The sequence below is a fragment of the Schistocerca serialis genome, chromosome 5, assembly GCF_023864345.2.
Source record: "Schistocerca serialis cubense isolate TAMUIC-IGC-003099 chromosome 5, iqSchSeri2.2, whole genome shotgun sequence".
Taxonomy (NCBI): domain Eukaryota; kingdom Metazoa; phylum Arthropoda; class Insecta; order Orthoptera; family Acrididae; genus Schistocerca; species Schistocerca serialis.
In genome coordinates this window covers 463239985-463260817 of record NC_064642.1, presented here as the reverse complement: position 1 = coordinate 463260817, position 20833 = coordinate 463239985, and the positions used below count along the sequence as shown (strand labels likewise).

At 41.7% G+C, this 20833-nt stretch overlaps 1 protein-coding gene across 3 annotated transcripts in view; it reads left to right on the top strand.

The window, feature by feature from the left end:
* LOC126480858 (proton-coupled amino acid transporter-like protein CG1139) overlaps positions 1–20833 on the top strand; it is a 274379-nt gene that overhangs the window by 13936 nt on the left and 239610 nt on the right. The window contains exon 1 of one of the 3 annotated variants that reach the window (XM_050104230.1): positions 8486–8504. The exons of the other annotated variants lie outside the window; for them this stretch is intronic. The gene's annotated coding sequence lies outside the window, so the exon portion shown is untranslated. Of the gene's footprint in view, positions 1–8485; positions 8505–20833 lie in introns of those variants that run through there. 3 annotated transcript variants of the gene reach the window in all.

Genomic DNA, 20833 nt, shown 5'->3' with positions numbered 1-20833 from the left:
CCAAGTTTCCAACTCTGACCCTTCTCTTCCTCTCTCCTCCTCTCTTGTGCTCCATCTCCCTCCCCTCCCCCTCTGCTGTTTCCTCCCTCCTCCTCCATGTCCTTCTCACTTCTCCTTTCCGAGTCTTTGTGCTCCCTCCCCGTCTCCTGCCCCTTGGTGTGCTACCGACTCCACCTCTTCCTCTCCTTGCTGCTCCAAAAAATGATTCAAATGGTTCTGAGCACTATGGGACTTAACATCTATGGTCACCAGTCCCCTAGAACTTAGAACTACTTAAAGCTAGCTAACCTAAGGACATCACACAACACCCAGCCATCACGTGTCAGAGAAAATCCCTGACCCCGCCGGGAATCGAACCCGGGAACCCGGGCGTGGGAAGCGAGAACGCTACCGCACGACCACGAGATGCGGGCTTTGCTGCTCCCCTCCTCTGTAAACCCCCCACCTCTCTTTCCTCTCTCCCTGCTCGCCGACTTCCCCTCCCTTGGCAGGCCTTTCAAATTTTAATGCAGTCACTTTGTCGTGTTTTGGTGCTTGCTGTGTATGTAATATCAGTGCAGTGTGTGTTCAGTGTCGTTGTCCCATACTGTGAACGCCGTTTTTATTGTATTGTTTGAACCGCCAGTGTTTACATACTACATCTTCAGTAAACGCCATTTTAACTGTGTGTGGATTCTATGTAAGCGTGCCTCGTCCAACAACTCCTCTTTTGTATATTGTAAGTCCAGTTGCTTCCCCCTTCTCATGTGTACATTTCATTTTTTATCTCAGTATTGTGTGTGTGTGTGTGTGTGTGAGTGTGTGTGTGTGTGTGTGTAATGTTCTGCTGTGGTATTTTATGTAATCTCTTGGCTGAAGAGAGGCGAATTGTGCCGCTGCCAGCCCACCTCTGCCCAATGGGGCAGGAGAATAAAATGACAATAAAGGAAAAAAAGTCGCTAAACTATAGTGGATAATGTGACGAATTTCTTGACGCACGCAAATAATTTTTAATATCTTTAGCTGCCGAATAGTGATACTATTTTAATGGAGTCATGTACTTTTTTCTGTGGCACTCGAAAGAGCCTTGAAAATAACTTTGAAGAAATAACATATAAGGGGCATGATCAACGAGTAACGAGATAACAGGGCCGCAAAACAGCGTACCGCGTCGGGATATGGGCTCCGACAGTCGTCAGCCCTGCATAGCTCAGATACTGTTCGTATGTTTATTACCGCGGCTACCATATCAAGTACACAAAATGTTGACCATGAGAACTGGTACATCCTATAAAGCGATTCTTGGCAGACGGTACTGGACGCTGAATTTCATTTGAAATGAGCGCAGCATGAGCCCGTTTCGTACAGCAACTGATGTCTTCGGGAACCGCCTGTGTTTCAATGTAGACCTCTTGTTTTAATTTTCCTCGCAGCTAAAAGTCGAGAGCTTTTAAGAGTGGTGAGCGTGCTGGCGAGTTTGTGTTCCCCGAAAGACGGAAGCACCGATCACCAAATGTTCTGTTAAGTAGGTCTGTAAATTATCTTTGCTGCGGTGTAACATTCCCTCATACTGGTACAACATGGACTGCCTTAGATCCAGTCTGACGTCTTCCAACAACTGCTGCAGTATATGTGATGCGGATTATACATACCTATGGCTATATGGAGTCTCCTCAACAAAACAGGACCAATGTCCCGGTTCTTGAAAAACGTACATCACACTTAGACGACATCAGAAATTCCATGAGAGCTTTCGCGGATGATGCTGTTATATACAGAGAAGTCGCGATGCTAGAAAATGCAGGAAGATCTACAGAGGATGGATGTTTGGTGCGGGGAGTGGCAATGGACGCTCAGCGTAACAAAATGTAAGGTACTGCGCGTACATAGAAAGGAGGGCCCAATATTGTATGATTACAAGGTTAGAGAACAATGACTGGAAGCAGTTACTTCCTTAAAATATCTAGGAGTATGCATACAGAGCAGTTTAAAGTGGACTACATCCAGGAAAGGCAGAAGCCAGATTGAGATTCACTGGAACAATCCTCAGGAAAAGTAGTCCATCGCCAAAGGGGGTAGCTTACAAAACCCTCGTTCGACCTATACCTGATTATTGCTCGTCAGTGTAGGATTTGTACCGGATACGACTGACAGAGGAAATAAAAAAGACGCAAAGAAGAGCACCGCTTTCCGTTACAGATTCAATTAGTAAGCACGAAAGCGGCGCAGACATGATCAACCAATTCCACTGGCAGACGTTGCAACAGAGCCGTTCTGCATCACGGTGTAGTTTAGTGTTCCAGTTGCGAGAGTGTGCGGCGCGAAATGATGATGAAGATAAAAGCAAAGAGATTCGAACCCAAACGGAGGATTACCGGCAACCATTCTCCCCGCGAACTATTCGCGACTGGCACAGGAAAGGAGGATTAGCAACAGTAATACAGAAAGTACACACCGCCGTGTCGCCTGCATAGTATAGATCTAGATATAGTGTAGACACACCAGACTTGGATGGTTCTCTATCCACTTCTTCCAATAGTGAATACTGCGAAGATTGAATTACCAGAGTTTCCAAATGATGCTACGTGTGTAAAACAAAATGTTAAGAGGTAACACTGCATCATTTTATAGTTTTGGACCATTCTGGGATTCTGGAAGTCATATAGATAAGGTAAAATGTATTGAAATATAATATTCACAGAGCATCCTTTGGCTGATCGCACTCGGACATTCAACCTGCCACGTAGTGACATATGTACTGTGTTACCGCTGCTCAAACGTTAGCTGCATTCCTCTCACAATTTACTGCTCTGTTTTGTTGGAGTATTTTCTCATCACATTCACTTTTTCTTGAATTTCTTTTTATAATTTTTTCAAAGACAGATCATGGGACCTAGCCACGATCGGGATACTTCTCAGCATACAACCATTCCGCTGCTCTAAGCGTTTCGCAACGTTCACCATAACTGAATACCACATCCACTTTTCTCCCTGCCACGAGCGTTATGAAAGTGTAAGCAGCTTCACGGCTGAGTTTTCTGATCGCTGCAACAGCAGAGCACAGGCTGGTGGGTTTCGGGCACACAGCTAAACACTTGAACCATAGCTGAGTACCGTGTTTGCTTATATTCGGTGTAATAGGGGACGTCTGTGGGACCTCTTCTCCTGGCAGCAGGACGGTGATTCGCACCATTGTTATCTTTTTACTGTTTGTTCAAGTTCCATACATGGATATGTTTAGGATGGCCTGTCTTAAATGCCTCATCCTGCCTGCAGCAGGTCCCTGACTGAAGCGCCTAGAACCGCTGGGCCACAACGGCCGGATGACTTTGCACGGATCGAACAGTTCCCGCAAATTATGGGATGGTATGGTTTATGGGCCAGCAGCTGGCGCCTAATATGTGTTACAGTGGGTACAAATCAGGTACATTTACTGGCCAAGACATCAATACGATTTCACTATAATGCCCGTCAAAGCACTGTATCACGATTCTGACCTTGCAGTACGGACAGTTATCATGCTGGAAAATGTCATCGCTATAGGGGGAGACTTCAAGCATCAAGCAATTCAGGTGGTCCGCAATTATATTCAGGTGGTTCACTACTGTCATTATGCCTTCGATTACCACCACTAATTCCACGGACGCCCAAGTCAGTTAAAACGTAACTGTTCTGAGGTTAAACATTTGTATTGGGGTTTGGCTACTCATCCTTTCAGAAGATCCGTCGCAGCTGAAGTCCTAAGTTTTCAGTAACTGTAAAATTTTAACTTCGGAAAAGTTAAAATAAAAATTCAATTTTGTATTATGTTTCAATATATATATTATACTTTCAAAACAAAATTAAAGTATTATTACAAAGGCAAACAATACTTACAATACAAAAGGAGCAGCTACATGCTCACTGCTCAAAAACCAAAACCAGACTGATTTCCTTATGCCAATGTGGCTACCCCTATATATACATAATCTGAACAATCCCGAACAATCCTTGGCATTGTTAGAAAAGGTTTTTCTAATAAAATTACAAAACCAATGACACATTCCAATAATTACCTTGACTCTTATATATTAAACATATGAGCGAATTCTAGTGTATACATTAATTGAAGCGTATATAAACGCTTAGGTATCAAATGTTAACAATACACTTGTTATATTTACTATTTACAGAAGAATCATACCATATAAAATGTTCCTACCAATTAGCGGACTTCTACACATTAGTGTAATTAAGATTCCATAGTTATTTTCTTCGTAACTTTTCCACAAGTACATATTTGCATACACCTCTATGTCAGAAATTACTGTTTATGGTTAAAATTTACGTGTTTAAATGGGTTTTAATTAGACTGTTACGTTTCACAGTGTACACCATAACATAATTCTGCCCTCACCGGCGTGTATCTGTGGCGTGGTGCACGTTTCGTGCAGCCATTCGCCTGGATGATGGCGTGTAAGAACCCAACCTAACCCAACCTTCGACCTGGTTTAACAAGAAATGCAATTTATTCGACAGGCGACACGTTTCTACTGATCCATGGTAAAAACTCAGTGATGCTGTGACCGCTACAATCACAATTGACAATATCGTTGGGTCAGCAAGGGAACACGTAGGGGTCGTGTGATGTGGAGCTCCATGCTCACCAATGGCCTTTGAACGATGTACTCCGAAACACTTGTGACTGCATCAGCATTGTACTCTGTGGTCAAATCTGTCACAGATAGCTCCCTATCCTGAATTACACAGTGGGTGACCCTCTGACCTCTAAGTTTTGTGATGAGACATGGTCGTCCAGTACCATACGGCCTACTCGTTATTTCACCGATCACCTTCGCCGTTTCAGGTATTCCAGCCGCAGCGCCACAACAATGTGCCCTTAAAATCGCTTATATCAGTGACTTTCCGCGAGCGTTTTGGAAATTTGTGGTAAGTTCCTATGGGACCAAACTGCTGAGGTCATATCTCCCTAGGCTTACACACTACATAATCTAACTTAAACTAACTTACGCTAAGGACAACACACAGACCCATACCCGAGGGACGACTCGAACCTCTGATGGGGGCGGGGAGCATTTCTGTTGGACTTTTGCATAGGCTATACCGACCAGTTACGATCCTTGCAGCGCGTCTCTGGAATCATTCAGTGTCTATCGTTTTGCCTACTTAGTAAAGATTCAAACACTGGAACAGTGCTCTAGAACTGGTCGCACCAGCATCCTGTATGTCGTAACGTACGTACAATAAATAAAGCCTATTTTAGTCTGTGGAAATGGACTCGTTAAGCAACCTGAGCTATCAGTAATCGCAATCTAACCTGCATAACAGTGTGTGCGAGTTGTATAAGTGTCAGTTTCACTGTCGGTTAAGCCCTCAACAGATCGTTACATGAAAAACTTAAAACTAACATTTGGATAAGCTATCTGACTGCGTATCTGAATACGAAAAATTACAGGAACAAACGAACCTGTAACAATGAATACCTAAGCTATCTGACTGCGTTTTTTAATAAGAATTTACAACTGATACAGAGTCTGGCTTGTGCAACGGAATATACTGAATTAGAGCACAAGACATGTTGTGGTGTGTCAGTGTCTCTGTTTTGGCCCTAAGTTTTGCACTCGCCTCTTTAGATGACTGCCTTTTTCCAAGTGGTTTACAGCAATTCGCAGCAGCGGCTAAAGCTTATTGTTACTAAGAATGACTTCAATAAAAATTAGTTTGCTTGGGTCCCGTTGACTACTAAATAACTTGTGAGAAGACATTTCATAAATTAAGTCTATTTAAAAACTTCAGAAATCGTCATGACCTATAATAGTTTGACACGTATTAATAATGGCTAAATGCCTGACAATGACTTTATAATGATCAATAGTGGCTGAGGGCCGGATTCACAAATTATTTCAATTTCAAAAATACATTAAAATTAATAACCACAGCATATTTATTATTTAACTGACAAGAAAAACATGGGATTATTGCAAAGTCGGACTAACAATCGCGAATATAACCCTGCAACTACGATTTACGCTATGCTTGCGAATTTTACCTTGAATCTTATCTTCAAGCGTAGTTAAGCTATCTAAATCTCTCCTGGCCATATAAATAAAATCAGGCCTTGAGTGTGGTAAGATCTGCCATCACCGACATGAGGGCAGCGTGATACGTTTTCTGTCTCCGAACTCTCGATAAACAGTACTGAATCGTCTCACAACAATGCTTAGAATCGCGCTCGTATGTTGCGCCCTCAGATTGTTACTATCGATATCTGAGTGCTTATTTATTTCCAATCTTAGCAATTCAAAGAATAGCATTAAGTTGCCTTTATTGTTTTCGATACTCAGTGAAATATTTAATCAATGTAATGGAGAGTTGTGACACACGCCTTACAATCTGATCTCCTTCACTAATGTATTTTCCCACAAGCCTTCCAATAAATCTAAGTCTTTCACTTATCTTGCCAAATAGTGATTTCACGTGTTCGTCCTACTTCATATCGCTACTTAGTATAACCCTAAACATATATATGATGTGATGTGCTTTGGACGTTCACCGCTAATCTTGTAGTCAGCTACATTTGGTTTTCTTCTATTTGCTATAGACATTACCTGACATTTTTCCCATATTTAAAGAGCTGCGATCCGTTATATCAAGTGAAACTTTTGTCCAAATCTGTCTGCAACTCCTTATAATTATACAACGACGATTCATTCTTGTAGACAACAGCAGCATCGTCAGGGAAAAATCATAAATCGTTTATGTATACCGTCTGACAAAGAAAGTGAAACACCCAGAAAACATGGACCGATGACCATGTAACCTCGTACACGTATACACCATCGTCGGGTATGCAAATGATTATAGTTGCAATTCTCTGTGTCGGCCAGAGCGGCCACCACTGTTCATTAGTGTATTTCGTGTTCAGTGTTGTTACCAGTCTTGGTAGGGAAGGGACGTCAACATCGTCAGATGCTCAGCGATCACTGTGAAGCACGCACAGATGTCGTGTGAGACAGCGTTATCACCACCTGGTGGAGTTTCAAACGGGCTTCTCTGTGGGTCTCCACGCGGGTGGTTGGTCCAATCATGCAGTATCCGAGATTTGTGGGGTATTCCAATCTGACAATGGCCCGAAGTTGGAGTGCGAGAACGTTAAGGCAAACACACTGTTCGTTAAGGTTCCAGTCGACAAGAGAGAATCGCCATATTGTATACCAGGCACATCTTAACCCCTTTCACATCTGCGCTGATATCCGAGAACAAGTAATGGACTACCTGCAACAATCTGTGTCACCCGGCAGTGTTGTTCAGAGACTATTAGCAACCCTATTAGCTAATTACCCTCGCATGCATGGCTGCTGTTAACACGACGACGCAAATTGATGCGTTTGGAGCGGTACTGTGACAGGGAAAAATGGGCAGCTGATAAATGGCATCGCGTTGTGATCAGCGATGGCTGGTTGAATGATTTTGAGAGAGGGGACCAAACAGAGAGGTCATCGGTCACATCGGATTAGGAAAGTACGGGGAAGGGAGTCGGCCATTGCCTTTCAAAGGAACCATCCCGGCATTTGCCTAAAGCGATTTAGGGAAATCACGGAAAACCTAATTCGGGATGACCGGATGCAGATTTGAATCGTCGTCCTCCAGAATGTGAGCCCAGTGTGCTAACCACAGCGCCACCTCGCTCGGTATGTTCAACGATGAATCGCGGTTCTGCACTTTTCTGGATCACCATCGTCTCCAAGTCTGGCAGCTACATAGGGAGGTGTCCTGTTCTTCCATTGTTTTGGAGAGGCACAGCAGTGTTACTCATGGCGTCATGGTGTGGGAAGCTATCAGGTGTGACTTCAGGTCACTTCTGGTAGTGACAGAGAGAACTTTGATGGCACAGCGGTACAATACTCTCGTGTGACAGTATCGTGATGCCATTTGCCAATAGGACAATGCACATCTACATATTTCACTTGTCTGTGTACTGTCTGAGTGATACTGAGGTACTCTCACGGGCAGACGGTCCCCAGATTTGTACCAGAGAGAACATGTGTGTGTGTGTTGTGTTGTGTTGTGTGTGTGTGTGTGTGTGTGTGTGTGTGTGTGTGTGTGTGTGGAGGGGGACGCAGCTTGGACGTCAACTCCATCCCAATAGTAGTATTCAGGATATCAAGGACCAGTCATAAAAATTGTGGGCCAGGTTGCCTCAGGAAAGCATACAACTCCTTTTCAGCTGACTCAGTGTATGCATCCAGTGCAGAGGGCGTGCAACATTAACCCAATATGTAGGTTCATACTACCAAGTTCTTTGTAGATTGTGACTGCATTTTGTTATCAATGAAACGACATCAAGTACTCTCTACATCTGTGAAATTTCATTCTTTTTCTCCTCCCATTCTGGGTGCTTCAGTTTTTTTTTATTTTTTATTTTTTTTTATTTATTTATTTTTTTCAGGCATCGTACATTGAACACATTAAAGGGTTTGTCACGCCATTTCCGTTACTGTGGAATACTCGCCATCAGGTGAAAGGTATTATATTATTGTTCTATAACTTTACGGAGCTCATGTGTGGCTGAAATAACATGCTGCAGCAATCGTTAACACCTCATCTTAGGCCTAACTGAGGTTGTGTTACAAAAAACCAACTTTAGTGAGGAAGGAAATAATGCAACAAGAATAATATAATCAGCTTTGTTGACTGACAGACGTAACTTTTTCTAATACTTTTGATCTTGGACATAGTGTGGTATCTTGTTTATCCACCAACATCACACTTTTCGACGCTTAACAAAGATATTAAAAATGGTACATTTTGATAAGTTCTTTAAGGTGTTGTTTCACTTAAACTGCTTATTTTAGTAACATGAAAGTACAACTTCGAAATGAATCAAATATGATATGTAAGCGAAACAAGGTCAAAGACAATAATGGACAAACTTGCACACAGAGGAAAATTTTATCTCTGGAAAATTCTTTCTTTGTACCATGACAAAATTAATTACCAAATTTCGATTAAAAACAGACGCAGGTCATTTGTAACGCAACGCAAGTATAATTTCGAAGTTCACCAAATACTATATGCAAACACTATGAACTTGAAATTGTCTGTATTTTTTATCAAAATACGTAAAGATTCTGAGAACAAAGCACACACGGCACTACTGTAGTAATTTAAAGGTTCTATAAAATATTGTGTTATACACATAGCTTTCATATTGGCACTACTAATATAACTTAACAGTTTAATTTGCATTTGACAAAGAGAGTAGTTCGATCTTCGTATTACACTTTAATAATATCAAAAAGTGTCTTATTTTTCAAAACACGCGTAGATCACTTGTAGATACTATTGATCTAACTCACAGGTTAAAGTGCACTTGTTGAAGAGTGATTGATGGTGTCATACAGTACTTGATACTTTGATGAAATAGCATACTGAATATTAGTAGTACACTTTCATATAGGTAAGAATGTTTTCAACCACCCAACTTCAACTACCGTTCGAAGTCACTCAATACCAGAATGAAAATTTTATCTTGAGTAAAAATGTTTGTTATATTCTGCTAACAATGCCAACTTATTCTGTCAAACAGTGGATACGAGACGACCCTTCATCCCATAAACGCCATTTTACAGCGAACTATAATAAATTGTGCCATACGTAGTGAATGTGCAGTGGGTACTATTGAGGAATTGATGGTGAAGTGACAGACTTTCGCCGGTCGCTTTGGCCGATCGGTTCTAGGCGCTTCAGTCTGGACCCGCGCGACCGCTACGATCGCAGGTTCGAATCCTGCCTCTAGTATGGATGTGTGTGATGTCCTTAGGTTAGTTAGGTATAAGTAGTTCTAAGTTCTAGGGGACTGATGACCTCAGATATTAAGTCCCATAGTGCTCAAAGCCATGTGAACCATTTTTGACATACTTTCATTACCCTGATCATGGTGACTACCATTACCTTGAATGCTTGGTTCTATTAAACAACTAAAAATATAGTGTGCTGACAGTGGGTGTCAGCTATTGAATCTCAAATAGTATTCTAACACAAGAAGCTGACAATGTATGCGGCTATAACCCGACAGGAGGTGTCAGCTACTGGATCTTACGACTGCATTGTAAAAACAAAAGCTGACAATGTGTGTGTCATAGCCTGATTTAAAGAAACGAAAAACTGTGTGCATTATTTATGAAAATCTTCCCGCCAAATGTAACTCCTTGAATGTCCATGTCCATCGTCAACAAGTACCAGACTGTCTGAGATACGCACATGTATTTTATGTTGACTCGGCAAGATATGACATGCTTTGATATTTCATCAGTGTGGATGCACAGACATCTGCAAGTCTAATCAAGCGTCACTCGTGGTTATTCCTCCTAAATGTAGAACAAGTCTCTACTTGTCTGAATGCTTGGTGACTAAGTATGTGTACACATCTCAGTACAAACCCCCCTAACATGACACATGTGTGACGAAGAGGACGGAGGGGGAACGCATATGTCCGACGTAAGGGAGGCTGCGTTGCGCAGCTGTTCAGACCCATTCAAAAATCCCGCTGAACCGAGGCAGGAGTGCAAATGGAGCAACTGTGTCAGGCCATTACAAACGACTTCCTCCACCACCTACACGCTGTGGATGAGTACTGCATAGGTCCATGTTGAAAATTGATCCAGGCTGCTTTTCATTATTTCCACGATCACATCGATTGTGAAAGGCCTTTATACAGGCTTCGGAGCCTCCAGATATCTTGCAACTCCCGTTCGTGAACAGAGAGTTTTATCGCCACTTTGTTCTTCATCATTCAGATGCATGTAACCCCATCGGAAGTTACTGCACCATCTAATACTGTGATGGTAAATCGTTATCGCACACTTTCACCAACTCAGCATGCATTGTAGCGGTGTTATTACGCTTCAAACGCAGGACACGAATTACTGCAGGATACTCCACTTTATCAATGGATTGTACCATTTTGTTTTAGATCCTCTATCGGTTTCTTACGGTACTTTGACCCAGATACTGTACCTCAATGTGTACCAGGACAGTAAGCGTGTATAAAAACTTCGTGTTCTGCTTACGGCAGGCCTTGTCATGGGGTAAGCCTCGTCAGAGAGGTACACCGCATGAGCGGTTAGGGAAGTGATTCCAGTGGTGGTTTCCCGTTGTCTTCCACTGGTGATGATGAACTGATAATGAGGACAACACAACACCCAGTCCCTGAGCGGAGAAAATCTCCGACCCAGCCGGGAATCGAAACCGGGCCCCTTGGCGTGACAGACCGCCGCGCTGACCACTCAGTTATGGGGGGAGGGGGGGAGGGGGGCAGGCATGTATACCTGCAAACAAGCAAAAAAGTAATTACATCACTTTTTTTTCTTTTTTCGAGATGATAACTGAAACTTTGACTACCCCTCGTAATTTTGATGGAACTTATTCTGCTCCAGGTGCCCTGTTCCGACTTAGGTCGTTCAGCGCTCTGTAAAATTCCTCTCGCGATATCACATCTCCCATTCCGTGTTCGTCTACTTCCTCTTCCCTTTCCATTGTGCTCATGTTTATTTCTTTTGTACAGTCTTTCCAGGGTCTTACCGGGCGTGTGACGAGATATGCCTCCGCCAAGGGCACAGGCACAGACGTAGCCCAAAACTGACAAAAAACAAAAAAAAGAATTAACTGGAAGATTTACGTGAGTTCTCCTGCCCCTCCTGTACGTATCTTCTGCCCACGAGAAAAAAACATTTTCCTTGAGCCGCACCTGTAAATGACGCTGTTGTCACAGTGTCATTTCTGCTGGGTCATTTTGCGATGTAGCATCACAAACTGTCGGACAGATGTCTGTCACGAATATTTTTTATGTGGTAGCAGTGAGCTTAATTTACACAGCTTATAACATACACGTAGTTTCATGAAAGGGATATGTTATCATATCTTAATTATAGCCATTTTTCTTTTGTTTCTAATTATTAATGTGTGTATTATTAATAATTTATGTGGAGCAAATAAAGCCAGTTCTTTATTATACATCACACTGAAACCAATATCGTAAGTGCCACAGACAACAAAATACAGATTTTGTTTTATTTTCAGTTCTTTTATAATGTTTGTACGGTTGTACTCTGTTTGCTACAACGGAAATTTAATTTGCTGTGTGCGATATTTTATAACAATATAGTTCAGTTAAGTAATATATTTAAATAACACTTCATTTTTATGACATCTGTTTATTGGATTATGAAATTTCCCTACACTATGAGGAATCAATATCAGGAAGGCAGTCTCATTGGAGGGCGAGGGATGGGGGGGGGGGGGGGGGAGGAGGAAGAGTAGCTTTGGGAGTTCTGGCAAGGGCGCAGGATCACCTCGTCACCTCGGTGCAGCTCTGTGTCCTTCTCTATATTACTTCAGTCTTTTAGTCTTCTCTTCTATTGGACTAACACCTGAGCTCTTGATATTAATACAGCTGATTTTTTTCCGATGGTTTGTCTTATTTTGTCCGCCTCCGTAGTTGAGTGGTCGGTGCATCCGACTACCATGCAAAGAACTTGGGTTCAGTTCCCGATACGTTCAATTCTTTGTGCTGCTACGAAGCTTGGAAAGCCGACAACGGTCGGAGGAGCGGTTTGTTGACCCCACACACTTCCATTCAGCGTTCAAATGACGTCACTGACGGGGGATAGCACGGCGACCGGTCGTCGCAGCACGGTCCTCTGAGTCTGCTAACGGAGTTCAGTCGTTTTTTGTTATAGGTAGCAGTTGTCATACCCCTAGTCCGTGGCATTGCCATTTATGTATACATATTCCTGATGCCTCACAGTTGCAATTCGAGCGGGTCGAAATTGGAAGAACCACTCACATAATTAATAAAAAGGTGTAATACGGTTCTTTGGGATAGTGTCATAAATTATCTTCACTGTCAAACTTACGGATACGTTTCGGGCTCTGTAGTGCAGTATTACTCGAATTATCGAATTGAGGTGTGGGAAAAATAATATTCATCGCGGCCATAAAGTTGACGAAAGATGATGGCATATATCGGTAGGTCTTGAGCAAGTCAATGGAAACCGGAGCTAAATTTCTAGCATATGCACTATGCGAGGAAGATGTGATAGCACTCATAATAAATGGTTCAAATGGCTGTGAGCACTATGGGACTTAACATCTGAGGTCATCAGTCCCCTAGAACTTAGAACTACTTAAACCTAACTAACCTAAGGACATCACACACATCCATGCCCGAGGCAGGATTCGAACCAGCGACCGTAGCGGTCGCGCGATTCCAGACTGAAGCGCCTAGAACCGCTCGGCCACCCCGGCCGGCGCACTCATAATACATTAATAAATAAACGTTTTATTGTGTACCCTGTTTGTCCCTTATCAAAATAATGGCTTGTAATTTTTTTTTTTGTAATTATTTTGGCCGTTGCTGCAATTCTGTGACTGTGTAGACTCATAGGTACGCATTCAAGGCCGACGGTTCAGGCCGTTTGGTTTCTTCGTGCCATAGGCAGGGCATCAGAAACACATAAAACCATGCTGTCTTTAACTTCCAAATCTAATGTAGAAAAATAAACAGGATTTCAAGGAGATTAGTCATACGATTATTGCATTATAAGGCATGATGCCCTGTACAAAATTTCGTGTGTAGAACGAAATGGACGATTCGAATAGTTAGATTAAGCTCGACAGTTCTTTTCCCCTCTCCAATGTTAGTCTAGTAACGCCGGGACGTGTAAAACCTCCACAACAGCCTCGAGCTGATAAAATAAGTTTCACTCAGTTCCCTTAAGGAAGAGATAGTAGAAGAGGTAACGACTAGAGAACGACTTTTAACAGAGGTCAGTTTCCTTTTGTGGTGGAATAATCCGTAAGTCTTCCACCTATTAACAGTATCTTCGACATGAAAGGCCACCAGTTTAAGTCAGTTTCTAAGTATGCACACTTTATCACATTATAACAACAACATGTTGTGATAACCTGTCTCCTTTTACCTTCAAACTACTTATTAGCATACCCACCTACTCCTTACGGATATCGCTTATACAGGTGGTGGCTAGTATGAACTGCTCAAGGTTCTTTATTTCCTAAGAGCTTAGTTCCATGTATACAGAACGCAATGGCCACATCAGTAGTACTGTTTTCCTCCAGCCCTGACACGTTAAGTACGTGGCATACATCACTGCATGCATTACGGAAGTCTTCGGTATTTTCCTGAAGGTAATTAACAATAGCTCAAACTGGAAGGGGATTGAGGTTAGTTTAAAAGAGGGGAGGGGGGGAGAGGGACCAAACTGCTAGATCATCGGTCCCTCAAACTGGAGCCAACACGTAGAAAACGTTGGGAAAGCGAACCAAAGACTGTGTTTTACTGGCAGAACACTTAACAGGTGCAACAAATCTATTAAAGAGACTACCTATACAACGCTCACCTGTCCTTTTATTCCTAAGCAGTATGGAAACCTTCCTAGACAAGACTGACAGAGCATTAGAACGGCTATGGTGACTCCAGTGCACAGTTCATGCGTTCGGCGCTGCAGGCGTTGAAATCCAACTTGACGATGATGTGAAATTCAAAAATATCCAAGATGGCCTTGGTGGGAAATTTAAAGGCATCCCGGTTGGTGATGGTGGGAAATTATTTACCAAAACACATGATTCGATTACAATCTGCATGCTTGTTACTTATCATAACATGAAAGTTTAATTACTCATCTCTGACTGTGAACGAATATTCGATCGTTGCACCAAAATAAAACTGTTCGTATCATTTATCCAAATATATAAAGATTTCGAGTACAAAATACTCGTGGCACTATTGTCGTTATTTGTACGAAAACAAGTGGCACTACTGCAGCTTATTAGCATCACTAATGTAACTTACAAGTTGGTCAACAAGCATAATTCCATTATTGTCCCACTCTTTGCAAGGCACAATTAACTCTCACATGAAGTATTTCCAAATCTAAATTGTCAAAAGTTACATGACTTACACATTGGCGATACTGATAACTTAGGCTCGTATCAAGGTGAACAACGTTATTTCCATGTCTAAATTGTCCGTATTATTTGTCAAAAGCCATCTCAGTTCGGCTAAAAAATGTATCAAAGTCAGCCAAATATTGTAATGTTCCCCTTGTTAGTTTATTAGCTTTGTCTTGCAGTAAAAAATTGTCTTTCAATGATGCTATCTTATTGTAACCACACAGTAGAGACTACATGACATTCTAACGAAACAGCAGACTGAACATTAGCAAAACCCTTCTATACAGATAAGAAAGGAGAGTTGCTATACTTTCAACTACACATTTGCAACTACTTTTTACAGACACTCAAACATTATCGTGACTCTTTCCTTGGGTATTAACGCTATATTGCGGAAAAAACATTTCCATCTTCTACTGATAATGCACAGTGGAGACTACATGACATTTTGACCTTCATACATTGTTACGTCGCAGCACAACTGTGGGAAATTACCTCTGTTATAGCAAAATTGTAACAAACTGTCCCAGGTCACCACATTACAGAAACTCATTGACTGCTATTACCCCTCTTCATGGCAACTACTGTTATCCCAGATACTACTTGGTCAATGGTCTTCTGCTGATAAATTAACTGCGGTTACTGCAGATACTATTCAGGCAATAATGGTCAGTTGATGTGGAGAACACACTTCCCATAGATACCATTGGGTGAGGCAGTTATGGTCAGTTGACAGGATGACTGCCATTTCAGCAAAACAATTGGGGCAATGATGGTCAGTTGATATATGGTGACCGCCATTACACCAGACATTATTGGGTAGGACAATGATGTTCAGTTTCCTGGGTGACTACCGTTATGCTGGATAGTCCTGGGGGAAATGACGGTCATTCGATACCCTGAATGCCATTAAACAGACACTATTGGGTGGGGCAGTGATGGTCAGTTTATAGTTTGGCTGCCTTTGCCCTATTTCATATTGTGGGACGGGGGTGGGGAATAATCGTCCATTGGTTTGGTGACTGCCATTATCCAGGATATTATTGGGGCAATAATGTTCACTTGATATGGTCAGTATTATCATTATCCCAAGATATTACTGGGTGGTGAAATGATGGCTAGCTGACCGTTTGATTGCCATTACCCCAGACACTATTGAGGCAATATTTGTCAGTTAGTATTGTGACTGCCACTATCCTGGATACTAGTACAGGGTAATGATGGTCAGTTGAATGGGTGACCACCATTACCCCAAACGCAACTGGAGCAAAGACTGTCTGTTGAATGGGTTTTATTATTATTTAGCGTATGTGGTTTTCAAGTACAAATGGTTTCATGTTTAAGTACATACAGACAGATAAAGATAAAATCAACATACATTATAACACATAAATCATGTCTCGTCTTATGGACATTCAATTAAGGATAAAGTAGGCATACACAGGTTGTTACAATAAGGTATCTTGTCATAGATAAGATAAAATTATCATATAGAAATTGTTGCTATAAGGTCATTCAGCAATCACATATATGGAATATATGGAGTCTCTTTAAAGTTCTATGTCTAGGTTTTTCATCCACTCGACGGCTGCAGGGGAGGCTGCATAAAGTTCTCGAATGGGTCCTTTAAACGCACGTTTAGGGTATTCCTGAATGACGTGCTGGATCGTTTGCTCTGGATGTCCACAATCGCACTGTGGTGAATCTCGTATGCCCCATCTACAGAGCACCTCGCCACTTCTGCCATGACCAGTTCTGAGTCTCTTGAGTATAACCCAAGTTCTTCTTGGCAGGTCTGTACCAGGTAGGTTTCCACCAAGTGATATTTCATTGCAGTTCTTGGATAGTCCGGTCTGAGACCATTCATTTTTCCATGAATCCATAGCATCATAAGACGTAACCATAAGGTTTTGAGCTGTTCTCCATGGTGGTCTTCTAGATCTTAGTCGGGAAAAATTTGGGGCAATGTCCTGATGGATTGGAAGGTTGGTATTGGAGAAGATTTTACGCCATTCATTAACTAAGGCGGTTTGCCGCGTAAGATGTGGTGGAGCCATACTGCAGAGCAGGAAGCCAAGTTAGTGGGGTGGATTTAATGGTCCCACTTATGGTTCTCATGGTATTGTTTAGTTGAGTATCCACTTTAGACGTGTGGCTGCTGTTAAGCCAAACAGGGCTGCAATATTCCGCAACAGAGTATACCAGCGCTACAGAAGAAATCTTCAGATTATGTACATCAGCTCCCCAGCTAGTATTGGCGAGCTTTTTAATAATATTATTTCTTGTACGTATCTTGGCAGCAGTATCTATTAGGTTTGGTTTGAATGTAAGCGATCTATCCAATTTAATACCAAGATATTTTGGGTTTGGGTTATGCTTTAACTTTCTACCAGCAAAGGTAACGTCAAGGGATCAGGTTGCCTGTTGGTTGTTTAAATGAAACAATGTAACTTCGGGCGCTGTCAAGTGACTCGATAAGTTCCTCTGCCACTTCCCTGTCTCCCGATTCTTTGAACTCGTTATAGAGGCGTTCAGTTGTTTCATTCCAGGCAGGTGTATATTCTTTCCTGAAACCGCGTGGTATAGTTTTCTTAGCTGATGCAATAAGAGCTTTACTACATCGTTCATAGTTGTTAATGATTGGCTTTATCCACCGTAAAGTGGCATGGGCACGTTTTGCGTATGACTCCCAATCAGCCTTTTCAAAATTCCATCTTGGTTTTGGAGCTGATTTTATAAGAGGCACTTGTATTCCAATGTGGACAATGACAGGTCTATGCTGGCTGTGTGGGAAGTTAGTTAATACTTTCCTGCTTCATGGGTAACCTTTACCCTTGTGGTCTCTACTAACAAAGCACAGATCTGGGTTGAAACCGCGTTGCCTTCTAGCTGACCAGAAGGTGTGTCTCTCTTTAGCATCATATATTAGTTGCAGGTCTTCAATATCTGCCCACTCAAGTAGGGCTTGACCATTATCATCGTTTTCACTATAGCCCAATAAACTGTGGTGGCTATTGAAATCGCCCATTAAGAGGGTACGGTATTTTTTTTCAGGGAGTGCTTCTTTTGGCCATTGGATGTTATGAGACTTATATACATTGACTATTGTGAGGTTACTTACTAGTGTTTCTATTAGAAATATGTTATCCGAAGAACTTATTTTTATTGGAGCCCAGTTATCAATGTCACTACGCACGTTGTAGCAGATCCATAGCTCCAGCAATGGTGTATCCACTTATGAGACCTCTTTTCATGGATCTGCCTCGTGGTTTACATGTGTTTCTTGGACCAGTATGACATGTATATTGCTATCCCGTGCTAGTCTTGAGAGGATATCGCATTTAGTCTTACTTATACCTTCTATGTTAATTTGCAGTACTCGGACTGATGGGCCGAGGTCTCTTGTCATTGGGTTTTGAGAAGACCCATTCATTTTATTGTTTGCTTCCATTTGCACTTTTAAGCTGCGAGATGAGTTCACACTCATAGTGCAGCGCCACGATAGTAGTAGACTTTTAGCTACCTTTCGGCATTGCCCGGGGTGTACCACTTGGAGGCGGTCTACTTTTACTGGGTTACTGCCAATAACGTAGATCCTATTTTGGGGGGGGGGGCAATTATCTTCAATTTACAAGATAACTATCATCACCCCCATATACTATTAGGGCAATGATGGTCAGCTGGTATGGTGGCAGTCATTACCCCAAATACTATTGGGTGAAACAATGATGATCAGTTGACAGACTAATTGCCATTACCCCTAGATCATATTGATTATAATTACCCCCCTCCACCCCCACCCACAACTCTCAAAACTATTGAGTGGTGCAGTGATACAACAGCGTAAGTTAGCTTAATCAGCAAAATTTTTTGTACTCCGCATGAAGGCAGTACCCTACCACTCTGTGAAGTTTGGGTGACTGTGAAAAGTAGTTGCAGGTTGTTAGTTGGAACATAGCAACCCTCATTTGTTACCTTCTCACTCTTGTTGGTACAGCTGCTGACGATTCTTCTCTCGTTGTTGGTACAGCTGCTGGTGGTTCTGCTGTTGTTATTGGTGCAGCTGTTATTATTGGTTTAGCAGTTAGTGATGTTGATGGTATATCCACTATGGCATCAGATGATGATTTATAAACATGGTTTGCTGGCAGAGGGATTGGAGGTTGCACTGCTCCCCTTAACTCTTTGATAGCAGCAATTATCTCAGAGCATATGACGTTTTTCCCTTTTGCATTCCTATGAAGACCGTGTCTTGTGAAGTCCTGTCTTTTATCGACTGTCACTTCTATATATATTGCACTGGAACTACCTCTGCATGTATTTTCAAATAGTCTTTAATCTCAGTGATCACAGAAGAATTTTCTATTAGCTCGTATCTTCTAGGAATTCTGACGACATAGAATTCCACTTGAGGTTTCTAACAACTGATGTGTGTTAAAGCTGTCGTCGCATCCTGAATTTCATTGTGGTACACGTCATTTTCTCTGCCGATCAGAACGCAATGACTACCGTTTTTCATTGTTTTATTACACTCCTTAAATACTTCACGCAACGGCGCACCTGGCTTAATTACACTCGTTACCTTAAACTTTGACTGAATATTATTCATAAACTTCGCATTTTCTCTCCCATGATTGTCTGCAAAGATATTAGTTCCAGTTTTCTTCCTCCGCGTGTCCTGTTTGCACTTAGCATACCTATTCACTATTCCTTGTATACACGGTTTGCCATAGTTCTTTGAGATGTAAGGATTTTTAGTAGAGCCATTTGACGTTACAGGTTTAGTACATTTATCATTTTCGATGAGATTATTAAATGCTCCTAACTTGTTGCTTAGTGTTAAAGGAATATAGCTACATTGAGCACTACTTTTCTGCCTCGCACTTGTGAATTCTTGTTTTTGACATAAATTTTGAGACGATTTTCTCGTATTTCGCACCACCTCTTCAAGTGTTTTGCCGTACTTTTTGAGACATCTAGTTCTTTAGAAAGTTCCTCCACTATATTAGCTTCTATCCTTGCGTTGTACATGATCATTGCTCCAACATAACCATCGCATTCCATACCACAGTCACAATGTTTTTGCTCCGCTATCCATGACAAACAATATGAATGACAACATTTATGGACTAAGGGTATAGTCTAGTACCATCTGTCACAATTTCGTCACAAATCACGCACTTGATCGAGACAAAATAATCATACATTATGGAGCAATTTTTAACTACCTGCATTAGCATCGCCATCTTGCCAACGATTCTTGACGTAGGAAGTTAACATTGTGTACTGCTAAAATACGTAGTTTAAGTGATATAATGCCTTCTTCAGTTCTAAATGGTGTTTGGTCAAGCTCATTTTTGTGCAGTCCCATTCAGGCCTAAGATAAAATGACACCTTCCTGCAGAACAGATGCATTTTATACAGTTGTAAAACGGTCAAGTGTAGAAATACAGCAAGTTACAGCCTTTATATATTTTGCTGACATTCTAAACGTGAAAAAATTGCCACACTTGACAGTAAAATTGTGTTGCTTACGTATTTTTGACAAATACTTCAGACATAGAGTTACTCTACAAGTTACACTCTTTATGTGTTTTATACATGCAAATGACGTTGTAACAAACGTTGTGCGTGTGTGAGTGTGTGTGTGTGTGTGTGTGTGTGTGTGTGTGTGTGTGTGTGTGTGTGCGTGTGTGTGTGTCTGTGTTTTGATGAAATATTGTTTTGAGATACGTTTTCGATGTGGAATTAATAGTGTGACACTTGTGTGCTTATGTATTCTTCATAAATAATACATGCAATTTGAGTGTGGAAATATACAATTTGGAGACTCCATTGTGACTTACACCAAGCGTGGTACGATATCGAATTATACACGTTG